Source organism: Ostrea edulis, chromosome 2, assembly GCF_947568905.1.
Source record: "Ostrea edulis chromosome 2, xbOstEdul1.1, whole genome shotgun sequence".
NCBI lineage: Eukaryota > Metazoa > Mollusca > Bivalvia > Ostreida > Ostreidae > Ostrea > Ostrea edulis.
This window is the reverse complement of record NC_079165.1, coordinates 8,903,545-8,917,076: the sequence shown is the minus strand read 5'-3', so window position 1 is coordinate 8,917,076 and position 13,532 is coordinate 8,903,545.

Here is a 13,532-nt window from a genome sequence, read left to right as displayed (position 1 = left end):
TTCAATGTGTATGAATTCCACTGGATTTCTTCATTAATGAGGCACTGTCTATGTTCAATGTGTATGAATTCCACTGGATTTCTTCATTAATGAGGCACTGTCTATGTGTGTATGAATTCCACTGGATTTCTTCATTAATGAGGCACTGTCTATGTGTGTATGAATTCCACTGGATTTCTTCATTAATGAGGCACTGTCTATGTTCAGTGTGTATGAATTCCACTGGATTTCTTCATTAATGAGACACTGTCTATGTTCAGTGTGTATGAATTCCACTGGATTTCTTCATTAATGTGGCACTGTCTATGTTCAATGTGTATGAATTCCACTGGATTTCTTCATTAATGAGGCACAGTCTATGTTCAATGTGTATGAATTCCACTGGATTTCTTCATTAATGAGGCACTGTCTATGTTCAGTGTATGAATTCCACTGGATTTCTTCATTAATGAGGCACTGTCTATGTTCAGTGTGTATGAATTCCACTGGATTTCTTCATTAATGAGGCACAGTCTATGTTCAATGTGTATGAATTCCACTGGATTTCTTCATTAATGAGGCACTGTCTATGTTCAATGTGTATGAATTCCACTGGATTTCTTCATTAATGAGGCACTGTCTATGTGTGTATGAATTCCACTGGATTTCTTCATTAATGAGGCACTGTCTATGTGTGTATGAATTCCACTGGATTTCTTCATTAATGAGGCACTGTCTATGTTCAGTGTGTATGAATTCCACTGGATTTCTTCATTAATGAGGCACTGTCTATGTTCAGTGTGTATGAATTCCACTGGATTTCTTCATTAATGAGGCACTGTCTATGTTCAGTGTGTATGAATTCCACTGGATTTCTTCATTAATGAGGCACTGTCTATGTTCAATGTGTATGAATTCCACTGGACTTCTTCATTAATGAGGCACTGTCTATGTTCAATGTGTATGAATTCCACTGGACTTCTTCATTAATGAGGCACTGTCTATGTTCAATGTGTATGAATTCCACTGGATTTCTTCATTAATGAGGCACTGTCTATGTTCAATGTGTATGAATTCCACTGGATTTCTTCATTAATGTGGCACTGTCTATGTTCAGTGTGTATGAATTCCACTGGATTTCTTCATTAATGAGGCACTGTCTATGGAACGTTTGACGTCACCTGGTCTGGGTGACCATTTTGCAAAATATTTTTTTCTTTTTCTTCTGTCTTCGTCACCATAATTAAGACACGAATTATTTTTATCTAAATATCGTTATTCTTGCCCTATAATTATGACGATATAGTGCTCTCTATGAACGATTTGTAGGGGGGGGGAGGGGAGAGTGCTCAGACGACAGACTTAAGGTAGCTCACTACACTAAAGCTTATACTCTTTATGACACTATGTCACACGATGGTGATTTAAATGTCTTGTGAAATTATTTGTATCGATCAATTTGTTTGTCTACCATCGTAGCGCAGTGGTTAAAGCATTGGGATGGTGAACCGCAGATCTCGAGTTCAATTCTTTTGTTCATGTGTTGAGATAATTGTTTAGAACATCATGTTTTTATCCAGAATATTTTCTGCCTCTTTGGCAGATATACTTATTATATATCCTCATATCATTATCTTTTATGATTAAATCAATTCGTACTGATTTGAGAAACTAATTCGGGGTGTTGTGAGCCACCTTAAAATCCATTCCATTTATGACAATAGCAATAATAGACTACGGATCTCCGAATTATGACAGAGCTTGTACAGATTGACTTTCAGTTTCATGACTGGCTGACGTCCATTCCCCGGTAACACCTGTCTTAGTAGTAGTCACCCCATAATATTGTTGGTTATGCACATATAACCCACACTGTTAACAACAGAAAGCGCCCGAACTATGGTACAATATATGTCAGGAAAGAGTCTTGTCGTGAAAGATATTGTATTTTGGGTAACTATACTAAAGTGAACAAGTGCTAGTTCTATAAACATCTGAAAGGAAATCTTTTCATGCCGATATAAGATGGATGGATGCAAGCAGCATAATAGGAAATATCACAAAGATAGGCGGTTTAAAATTAAACCAGCGTCTATTTCTGGATTACAAGCACGTTCCCTTTTCATGTGGAATCTGGAATGGTTAAACTAGTCTTCTTTTTTAATTCTATGAGTTCTTTGATTTGTAATTGGTTATCTGTGTTTTACCTAGCGTTTTATGTTGTTTCATTTGTTTGAGCTTTCCCAGTTATATCGGTGACCTTGAGCGAAGTTTCTGACTAAGAGTGTACATATTGTCTGGGCCCAAATTTACATTTGAGAAAAGTGTTTTATATATAATTAAAATTTGTTTTTAAGAAAAATGCTTAATACATTTATTTATTTTAAGGATTTATTTTAGGAAAAGTATTCTAAAGAATTACATAAGGAAATCGTTTTACAGATTTATTTTTAAAAAAGTGGAAAATATCTTATTAAGTAAAGTCGTTTATAAATTTATTTTACGGAAAACGCTTTGTAGATTTATTTTAAGGAAATTGTTTTATAGATTCATTTTAAGGAAAGCGTTTTATTTATTTATTTTAAGGATTTATTCTAAGGAAAGTCTTTTATAGATTTATTTTACAGAAAGTTTAGATTTATTTTATGGGAAGTATTTTATAGATTTATTTTAAGACTCACACCTTGATAGCACATTTATTTCAGTTTAGCACACTGTAACAAAGAACTCGCATTGACACCCTTGTAGATCGTGGAACTGTGTCTTGTGTGTGCAGAAACAGAATTCTTGAAAATGAAGTTGCTTTTCAGATGTACGTTCATCAGGGTTTTTTTTAAAAATAATTTATCTTAAAATACGAAACGGCTTTACCGGAGTTCCCCATGCCTTTCTCAGCCTCACAATGCTCGCTCGTGGTTGCCATTCTCATCCGTCTTGGACAGCCATCATGAGTTCCTCTACGTTTCCTCTAAATGTATTACTTGTAGATTACTCCCAGAAACAGAAACCGTAATGGAAACCGCACGATCGGGGCGACTGATGAGTCGACGTCCTGTTGGGTGTGGTATGTGACTTAGATAAGGTGGGAGCACAAATATCACAGAGTCCAATGGAACAACAGGGTTCTTGAATTTCTGCAAATGTATGAAAACCCGTTGATTGTTTAGGACACTCTATTGCAAAGAGCTTGGTGCCGTCACGCATCGAGTCAGAATTAAATGTGGGAACTCTATACAGTGAAACACGGTTACAGCGAACACTGTTATAATGAATTCATGCAGTGATTTTCATTCCCTGTAGTTTTTTAACATATCATGAACTTATTGGATGAAGAAATTACGTTTATAACGAATCATAATTATCCCAGCACTTCGCTATCAGTATATAACAATTGTATTACGATGCTACATATGTACATTAATGGACAATGAAAATGACAGGCGAGCATTGCATTGCTGAATGGTAGCTAATGCAGTCACCGGCAAATTGTACACGGTTTAGTGGTCGTGTTTGTTTACATTTTATATGCCCCCTGAGGGCTCTTGATTGGTAAATAAATAAATATAAATACTGTTTCTGATATCTAGGCTACCTGTCAATTTTATGAATCATGCAATTTCCTTTTTGATCCCATACACAAAAAAATGTATTACATGCATAGGGTACAATATGATAAAAACAGTTAATCGGAAACATTTAAAGCGGTAAATAGATGAGTCGCCCGGGCTTTTTGAAGGTTGCATTTTTTATCCAACAGTAATGAGAACTTCCATATTATACACATGTTTCGGTTGTCGTTCTTTGGTTAATACAAGCCTTTCTACTTTAAGCGACACTGAGAAGTGTTATGATACACTCTACTTCAGAGTAGGTCTAAAAGCATATCTCACCTATATATAAGACCAAGGTTACGGAAAAGTTCGTTCCCCTTTTCACCGAGAGCCCCTTGTTATGGATAACCGGTTTAACTTTTGATTCAGTCTTCGATCGGTGATTCTCCGTTTCCTTTATGACGTCATCAGGTTACTGATATCGATCGGTGCTGCCTTAGTGTCATTTACACCAGGATTATGGTACCAATAAACTAAACCTATTAGGTAGCATTATCTACCTAACACCTGACATTTGTTCTTCGGAAAGACAGGTTGACGAAATTTTTGTGATTTCAGAATTTGAAAGCCTCTTTTGAATTTTATTTTGCAGAAATAATAATGTCCTAAGCCCCCGGGGACTGGCTCACGTTTTTCGAAAGAGATATTTTACATTTTTAATGTTGAAAATTAAAAATATAACTCATTTAATGTTGGCAACCAAAATTTGGACCGTCTGAATACAAGGATAAAAGCAATATTTTAGCCTTAAAGCTGTGTTATGTAAACAAAGACTCGAGTCTTTTTATATAAACAAACAAACAAATGAAACGTTAATTTTGTGATTTAAAGCACCTTCATTTTGTACAATCACAAATTTTAACTTTTAAATGACACATTTTACCTAAAGTATACTTGAGATGTGATTTATATAATAAACTTGGATCAATATCTATTTATTTTGAAAACTTCGTAAACAATAACACACCTCGATCTTTGTTTTCAAAACAAATAATAAACTCTCTATTATGCGCTTCTATCATGATGAATAACCTTAATTTTTTGGTGAAACCTTCTAAACATATTAGACTGTAGATTTTGATCATTTAAAGTGAAAAACAAAATTTGGGGGGGAAATCGTGAATCAGTCCCTTTTTAAACCTTGCTGAAATGAGGTTTAATAATGCACTTTTGAATTGCAGTACTTGGTAGTGATTACTAGATGCACGCTAAAGAAATGAAAGGTCGGTGACCTCTCGTGGCATTTGTTCACCAGAGAAAGAAGTCTTGGCCTATTGTCAACGAATAATTCTCTAAATATGAGGTAATTTTGGTGTGATCGAAATTTTGACCTATTTGGCAAATGAAGAATTTCTCCAAAAGTTTAGTCTTAAAATGTCCATAATACAAAATTTATCATGCCATCAAAATTGCGAAAATGAGAATGTACTAATAATAATTTCAAATGATATTTCATATAAAATTTCACCAATAATTCGAGTATATCCCCCAAATATTGAGTAGAGTAGGTAGTGGCCGCTCTTCGTATTCATGCGTGCTCGGGTGTATGTGTCCCTCTAGGTCCTAATCACAACTAGGTACTGAAAATTTTCGCCCCAGCCCGGGGTCGAACCAGCGACGTACGGCACCCACCGCCTAGCAAGATTGTCAAACCAGTGCGTAAGTCCACTCGGCCACAACGACTTCCGTTGTGGCCGAGTGGACTTACGCACTGGTTTGACAATCTTGCTTCCGTTGTGGCCGAGTGGACTTACGCACTGGTTTGACAATCTTGCTAGGCGGTGGGTGCCGTACGTCGCTGGTTCGACCCCGGGCTGGGGCGAAAATTTTCAGTACCTAGTTGTGATTATTTAGTGCTTTATATATATATATATATATATATATATATATAATCTGATAATCTATATACAGTATTGTCATATCATAGAAAATTGGATAATATACATGACAAACACGCTCGAGATATGACAAGGTCACTGGGATAAATTAAAAACCTTATTTTTCCTAAACATAGAAACTTCAGTCACTCCTACTCGACATAAAAAATTCTAATGAGCTTAGGATAAGTGTTTCCTAAACCTCAATCAGAAAAAATTGTAATACAAGGATTGTAGAAGCAGATACTTAACAAAACGATTGCATATTATGGTGTCCTGATTCTCACGCCGGGTCGTTCAGAAGAGAGCCATGTTAACAGTTGTTGTGATTTGGCAGCAGTACTCTTACACTTTAAAACAAAACTTTACATGTAATTTAGATTCCGTTTTAAAGCTTAAGTCAATGCCTTGGTTTTCTCTACGTAATGTAGCCCAGTTTCCCAACCTCTGCAGCATGTCGAAATCATTTGTTTTATATGAAAATGTCAGTCTTCATTATGTGCAGAGAAAATACAAACACGTGTTAAATGGCTCTCATAAATGGTTTATCTTCTAATTAATTAAAATCATATCATAAGAATTCTAAAATTTTCGGAAATAGAACAATATTTTGCTTTACGACACAATTATTGCTTGAAACGTCTGTGGGAATGTCAGGGTTGATTTATTGAGCAGGAAAGGACAAAAACAACCTGAAAACGAAGATAGTAAATAACGGATTCACTTTCATTTCAGTCAACCCTTTTGTTGCTTCATGAAACAAATCCTATTTGTTATGTTCTCTGCTTGTGATCTTGGGGCTCTTGAGAAGAAGAAGAAAAAAACCAAACACATTCTATTTAGTAAGAACTTGGCCTTGGTATATATAACTCTATTCTATTTCGTAAAAACTTGGTATTCATATATCTCTATTCTGTTTCATAAGAACTTGGCCTTCATATATGTAAACTCTGTTCTATTTCGTAAGAACTTGACCTTCATATATATCTAATGCTGCCTTATAATTATGGACCCTTGACTAGTAAATATTTCGGGTTAATAATTTCATCAATGCCCTGAACAGATCATTATCCACTGATTGTAAACCAAGGTTTTACCTTGAATGAAAGTAAAGTGTCAAAGGTACATGTATTTTTTTTTTTTTTTTTTTTTTTTTTTACATATTCAACATATCTTTTTGCCTTCACGTTATCCCGTCGATTAAGGTCATATTTCCGAAGTCAAGGTATTTCTGAATTGATTTCACTGCGACGGTAGAATGTGATATACAACGCATAGCTATGTTTCTTTTGTGTGTGTGTGTGGAGGGGAGGGGACTAGAATTAATATAAATCAATGCATTTTATGTCAAACATGAAAACAATTCTTTCATATGACATAGAAGAAGAAAATCTCTAAAAGTTCTCAGAACCTTTGTCCACGTCCAAATAATACATATACATGTATGTGTTCAGTGAAAGAAACCCAAAACTGGTGTCAGAGATACAATCTACTTCCTTTTGCTCAAAATAAGTCAATATTTTAAAATTACAATAAAGAAGTGAAGATAATTAACAGTGTTCAATCAATCCTATCAGAAGAAGAGTAAACACGGACCCCTGGATATACCAGAGGTGGGATCTGGTGTCTAGGAGGAGTAAGCATCCCCTGTTGACCGGTCACATCCACCGTGAGCCCTATATCTTGATTACGTATACGGAGTAATCTGTGGTCAAAATTAGTATGTAACGATCAGTCTAAGAATTGGGATGAAACATGTCAGATAGCATTCGACCCAGTGATAGCTTGTATTTACAAATTAGATCATCATAAAAACCATAGAATTTGGGAAATACTTACTTTGAACGAGACTATTTAAACCCCTATAACATCAGCTTTTGGTCAATAGCCTGACTTTATTCAAAAATTGATCATAAGCAGAACATGTTCTCGTGTATCGAAATAGTTGAGACATAAATACCATACACTAGTATATGCAGATGATAATCGAACATTGCTACACAGATATGGGAAGTTGATATATAAATCAATATTCACTAAACTCTTGCATTTTACGCTAACAATGCGTAATAATCATTACAAAATCAAACACGAATATCAGGGTCACAGTCCCGTGGGGATCCGGGTTAGAATAGGTCCTCAGTACCCCTCGCTTGTCGTAAGAGGCGACTAAATGGGGCGGTCCTTCGGATGAGACCTTATAAATCACAGCAGGTGTGGCACGATAAAGACCCCTTCCTGCTCAAAGGTCGTAAGCACCGCGCATAGGCCTAAATTTTGTAACCCTTCAGCAGCAATGCTGACGTCTCCATATGAGTGAAATATTCTCGAGCTGGACGTTAAACAATATACAACCAACAACTGATTTTAATGGAACAGTAAAAGCATGAGAGAAGTACGATAATGTTTGCACGTATTCCTGACTAATATACCCCGTCTTTGCAGTTGTAGGTAATAAACAAGTAAATACAATAAATGAAAATTATGTTTTTAACGTTTACGTTCTCTTTTTCAGTTCTTTTAATGTATCATCTGATTGGTTTTTTTTTTTGGGGGGGGGGGGGCATAATATCCATGCAGTAGTATATTGCATTAAGCCTATGACAGACTTGGGTATATCATCTACAACGGGCTTAGTATGAATTGAAAAGACACCACCAAGAGGTGACATAAGATAAGAAGCGATAACTGATATGAGACGAGATATTTGAGGCAGCTCAGGAGTCAGACAGGGTGATATACTGGTGAGTCGTGAGTGGTGTTACTTCTGCCACTCTGTTTCACCGCCAAAACTTCGAATCAATGTCGATTGTCTCAAATACGTTCTGCTAGTGCGTCGTGTGTCAGACATCCCAATCGTAACTACTCGGCTATTTCCGTAACCGCAAAACCGGTTACGGAAAATGACGAGCGCGTGATCCGTTGTCAGACATCCTTGTTTTTGGTAGCCCTGAAAGTAGTTCAGTGGTTGAGACATGAGACACCGGCGAAAAGCGGGTCTCCGACGCCTTAAAATAACCAGGATGAGTAAGGGAAGGAAAACCACCGGTACTCCGGAACCTTTGGTTGCACCTGGGGTTAGGAACTCTTACACTCTTAAAATCTTACTGCTACAGCAGGGATAGACATTAACTTTTCATCTCACTTGCCCTTCGGGAAAGTAAACTCGAAGTTTTACTTGTCCGAATGAAAAACTTATAGTTGTCCGAAATATTTTAGACTCTAATAAGCCTGTCAACCAGTAATTCTAATTATCTTAATTATCTCTCTCTGTCAATTGGTGATACAGTATGATCTACTAGAATGGGCCTTTGCTATAATCTGACGATTCGGTAAAGAAAGCAACACTATGTGGAGTTGGGCTTTACTTTCTAATATTTGATATTCATGAAGCTTAACACAATGATTATAATAATCACATTTTCTACCAAAAATAGCACTTGCCCCATCGGCAAGTGTGTATTGAGTTTCACTTGTCCGAACTAGGTTTTCACTTGCCTCGGGCAGTCGGACAACCGTTAATGTCGATCCCTGTACAGAATATGGTACAGGGTATGAAGAGGTGGTTGGACAACAGGGTCTTGCTGAAAACGAACGAAAATGGTTGATTAATTTGTGCACTCTCAACAAAGTTTCACCAGACCACTCTACCAATAACCAGTTAGACCATGTTGCTATCGGGAGCTCAAAAGATCTCTGGGGAATGTAAGACTGGAAATAGAATCTGAACGACTTAAACTGAATTTAGAATCACCAACACTGAAAAAAGGAATAGATTAGGTGTCAAAAGGATGTGAAAGGGTTGAAGGAGCACAGGGTCACTCTCCGAAACAAGTATCAGGTACCCCCCTCCCCGGGGGGGGGGGGGGGGCTAAACAGTGACTAGTACCGGGTCACAAGGTCACTGTCCGGCACAAGTATCAGGTGTTCTGGGGGCTGAAGAGTGACTAGTACCTGGGAGAAAAGAACGGAGTCTTTTCCTTCAACGAATAAATATCAGTTGAAAGCAAGCAAAAAAGAAAAGCATGGAACAGTCAATTTTAGCAGGATAGGAGCCTTGTTATCCTAGAGATATGGAGATTAATGCACAAATACAAATAACAGACAAAAAAGGACACAAGAGCAGACAAGAAAATAACTTCATTGATATTGTTTGAAGAAGCAGAAAAAAGCAAGAGAAGGTATATTGATAAACTGTCTGAAGAATCAGAAAGACGCCCAAGAAACAGAACAAGCAGTAGTATTGACAAACAAGAGGCACATGAGCCACGACGCTCACCTGAGTCACATTGGCCGTGCCGTTGTTCAACAGTTGTGATTCTAAAACAATATTCAATCTTTATTCCCGTGAAAATGTTTGACTCTATATTGTGACTCCAACCTAGCCCCAGAGGATCACGACATAACTGAAAATGAATTCACATACTAATAACATGAATATGCCTCAACACCAATATGACTCGTACGACCTTACTGTACTGGTTAAGACCAAGGTCGCAATGTCATATATCGTGGTGTGAAAGGTCTTACCATACTTTATGGTCCAAAGTTCATATTATAAAGGTTTTGTCATAATAAACATATATACAAAATATGGGAGTTCTACATTGAATACATCAGGAGATATTGAATAGGGAGGGAAAAAAATTAAAAGTAGGTTCACACCAATGTCAAGGTCACAAAGTCAGAGTTAACGGAATAACTTGGTTAGTTGTATATTGCTTAACGTCCCGCTTGAGAAGTTTTCACTCATATGGAGACGTCACCATTGCCGGTGAAGGCCTGCAAAATTTAGACCTATACTTTTGTTGAAGAAGCAACTGTCTATTATGTCAAAAAGTATAGTCTTTAATTCATGTGAGGAATGGTCGTGTAAAGTGTTGAAAAGTCTTACATTTTAATGTTGTTGATTTGAGAAAAGTTTTTCGATTTTTCAGGTTTACTAAAACTTCTTTAGAATTTTTTAGAATCCACATTTGATTTATACCACTTCTGGCATATGCAGTAGTACAGTACGTTTGAAGTTTCTCCTTCACAACTGTTAATATGTTCGTGAGGAGCAAAGATAGGGGCTTGGTAGAATATTTACTGGATGCAGTATTGTATCTTTGTAAGGATTGTTGTGAAATTTAGGAATCCAGTATACATGTAGGTACGGTAACTCATATTCATCCATCCGATTGACTGGGATATTAAATGTGTCTAAAACTGAAGCATGATTTTGAAGAATTTCATTTTTTGAAAGGGCAGTTGGAGTACAAGGACGATTACCAAACGTGGAATTAATGCCAAGTTCGTTTAAAATACAGTTGTAATAATGCACCTTACAAACAAAGACAATGTTGTTACAAGCTATGCAGCTGGAACCAAAACATATTTCTCGTGTAATCTATCTAGATCTTTTATCACTTCAGGTTTACTAAACACAGAGGGATATACCGTACGTACTTTTGTTTTGATGTTTCTAATGCGGGATTTTGATATTCCTCTTACACTTGTAACCCATTCTGACAATATATCAAGTTCTTCTTTTTCATATTTAGCCCATCGTCTGGCATAATCTTCGACAGAATTCATGTAGAGATGGCGTTCTGTCGACAATTGAAAGACCGAGGTTCTCTGTATTTAGGACCTTTTAGAATAAGTGATTTGACAGGGCCGTAAATTACATGGAGGCGGAGGAGGCAGCTGCCTCCTCCAACTTTTGAGCCAAAAAAAATTTTAATTTAAAGTTCATTAGAATTTATGTTGTTTCCAATAACTAAGAACATGATACCTCCCTTAAAAAGCATTCCAAATCTTTCTTTTAGAATGAGTTAGTCAAGTAACATCTTAGAAGGCCCTAGAATCAAGGATTTTGCACGAAACGTGTTCAGTGTGCACAGAATGTGCTCAGCGTCTGGGGGCCTGGGCGGCCCCCCAGACCCCCGCCTAATTTCCTGCCTCCTCCATATTGAAGGTTAATTTACGGCCCTGTTTGAGGTCTTCATTTTCAACTATATCAGCATCACCAGTAATGACATGTCCAGCTGGACTATATATAGTTGAAAGAAGACAAAGAACACGTAGGTGGATTAAGTACAAGATGATCTATTTTGCCATTACAGCCTATCACTGGGTCAAATGCTGTCTGATGCGTTTCATATCGATTGTTAGGTTTTTGACTAAGGATTACTCCATTTACCTTATCAAGACACAGGGCTCACGGCGGGTGTGACCAGTCAACACGGGATGCTTACTCTTTCTAGGCACCTGATCCCACCTCTGGTATATCCAGGAGTCCGTGTTTATCCTTATTCTAATAGGATTGATTAACATATTTGCCCAACTCTTTATTTTGTATTCCTCATAGGAGTTATGAGATTGATCACTGTTCGTTATCTTCACCTTTCATCTCAGTGAAACACCACAGGGTCTTCCACATCTGCTTCGTACATAGATTATTTTATGTTAACAGCAAATCAACAATTCAACTGCATGAGATGGGATGACGCCAACTTCTCCATCATCAACTTCCCATATTTATGTAGCAATATTCCATGATCACTTGCATATGGTGTGTATGTCTCTCAACTGATTTGATACGCAAGAGCTTGATCTCCGAATGGTCAATTTTGTTTAAAAAATTAAGACAGGCTACTGACAAGAAAAGCTGATGTTACAGGGGTTTCAATATTCTCGTTTAAAGTCACCATTTCGCAAAGTCTATGGTCGTTATAATGATCTAGTTTGCCAATACAACCTGTCATTGGGTCTATTGCTGTCTAACGTGTGTCATACCAATCGTTAGGCCATTCCTTACACTCTGATTTTGACTACGGATTACACCGTTTACCTGTTCAAGATATAGGGTCCTTGGCGGGTGTAACCAGTCAACAGGGGATGCTTGCTCTTCCTAGGCACCTGATCCCACTTCTGTGATGTCCAGAAGTGGTGTTTGCCCAACTCTTAATTTAATATTCCTCATAGGAGTTATGAGATCGATAACTGTTCGTCATTTTCACTTTTCCACTATATCGTTTTGAATCGTTTTGAATAGGGCAGGTTATAGTTCGCGCCCCTTTAAAAAAAAAAGTCAAGCACAATCAAAGACAAACATTTACTGGCAATGGCCTATAATTTGTACTGTTTTCGCGTTCGTCCCCATACCTTTGAAAAGCGTTATTTTCAAAGTTGAAAATTTACTAGAAAGTGGTGTATCTTATATGGGGCTTTCTATTTGTTTCTCTTTATCTATTTCCTAAATTCAGCCTACAGATAAAAAATCTCGACTGCTTTAAACGCAAAGAAGAGCAAGCACCGGAATCTGTTGCCAGACCATTAGCGGCGTGGAAAATATTACGCTCACAAACGGAAAGAATATATGTTGTCCGACCATCAGCGGCGTGGAAATCGTGGAAAATAGTATACCTACAAACGCAAAGAAGAGCAAGCACCGGGATACAGGCAGGTGATTTGTCAAACAGTCCACGTCGGGGTGCAGCTGCATGCAGTCGTATGTTAATAGATCTGAGAGGTGGAAATACACTATAGACGAATAGCACGGTGAGAACACGTATACCATCCTTTGTAAAAATCATTCAACCAAGGGGTGGGGTGGGGGTGCAACCCACGTAACCCAGCCCTGGGTTGTACTGGATTTATCTGAAAAGGGGGGTGGGGGTATCCGCCTAAAGGCGGGATTACTGATCTACTCCATCAAGAGGTATACAGGTTATTTGTTATTAAAAAAAAGTATTCATCTGTATACGTACTTATAATTTATATACTCGCTATTACAGCTGCACGCAAGTGGAATGTTCTTTAGACATTGTTGAGTTTGGAACTATACAAAATACAGAATTTAATTGAAAGCGTGTGTGTGTGTGTATATATATATATATATATATATATATAAACCATGTAGAAACAAATGTTACATATTTATCGATCTCTGCACGGTTTCTGTTTCGGATATATCTACTCGTGTGATCTATATTTATATACAATACAATGCGATCTTTATTCCCAATCAGAGGTGTCGTGCGATCTTTGATGATTTACATAGAGAATTTGATATTTCGGT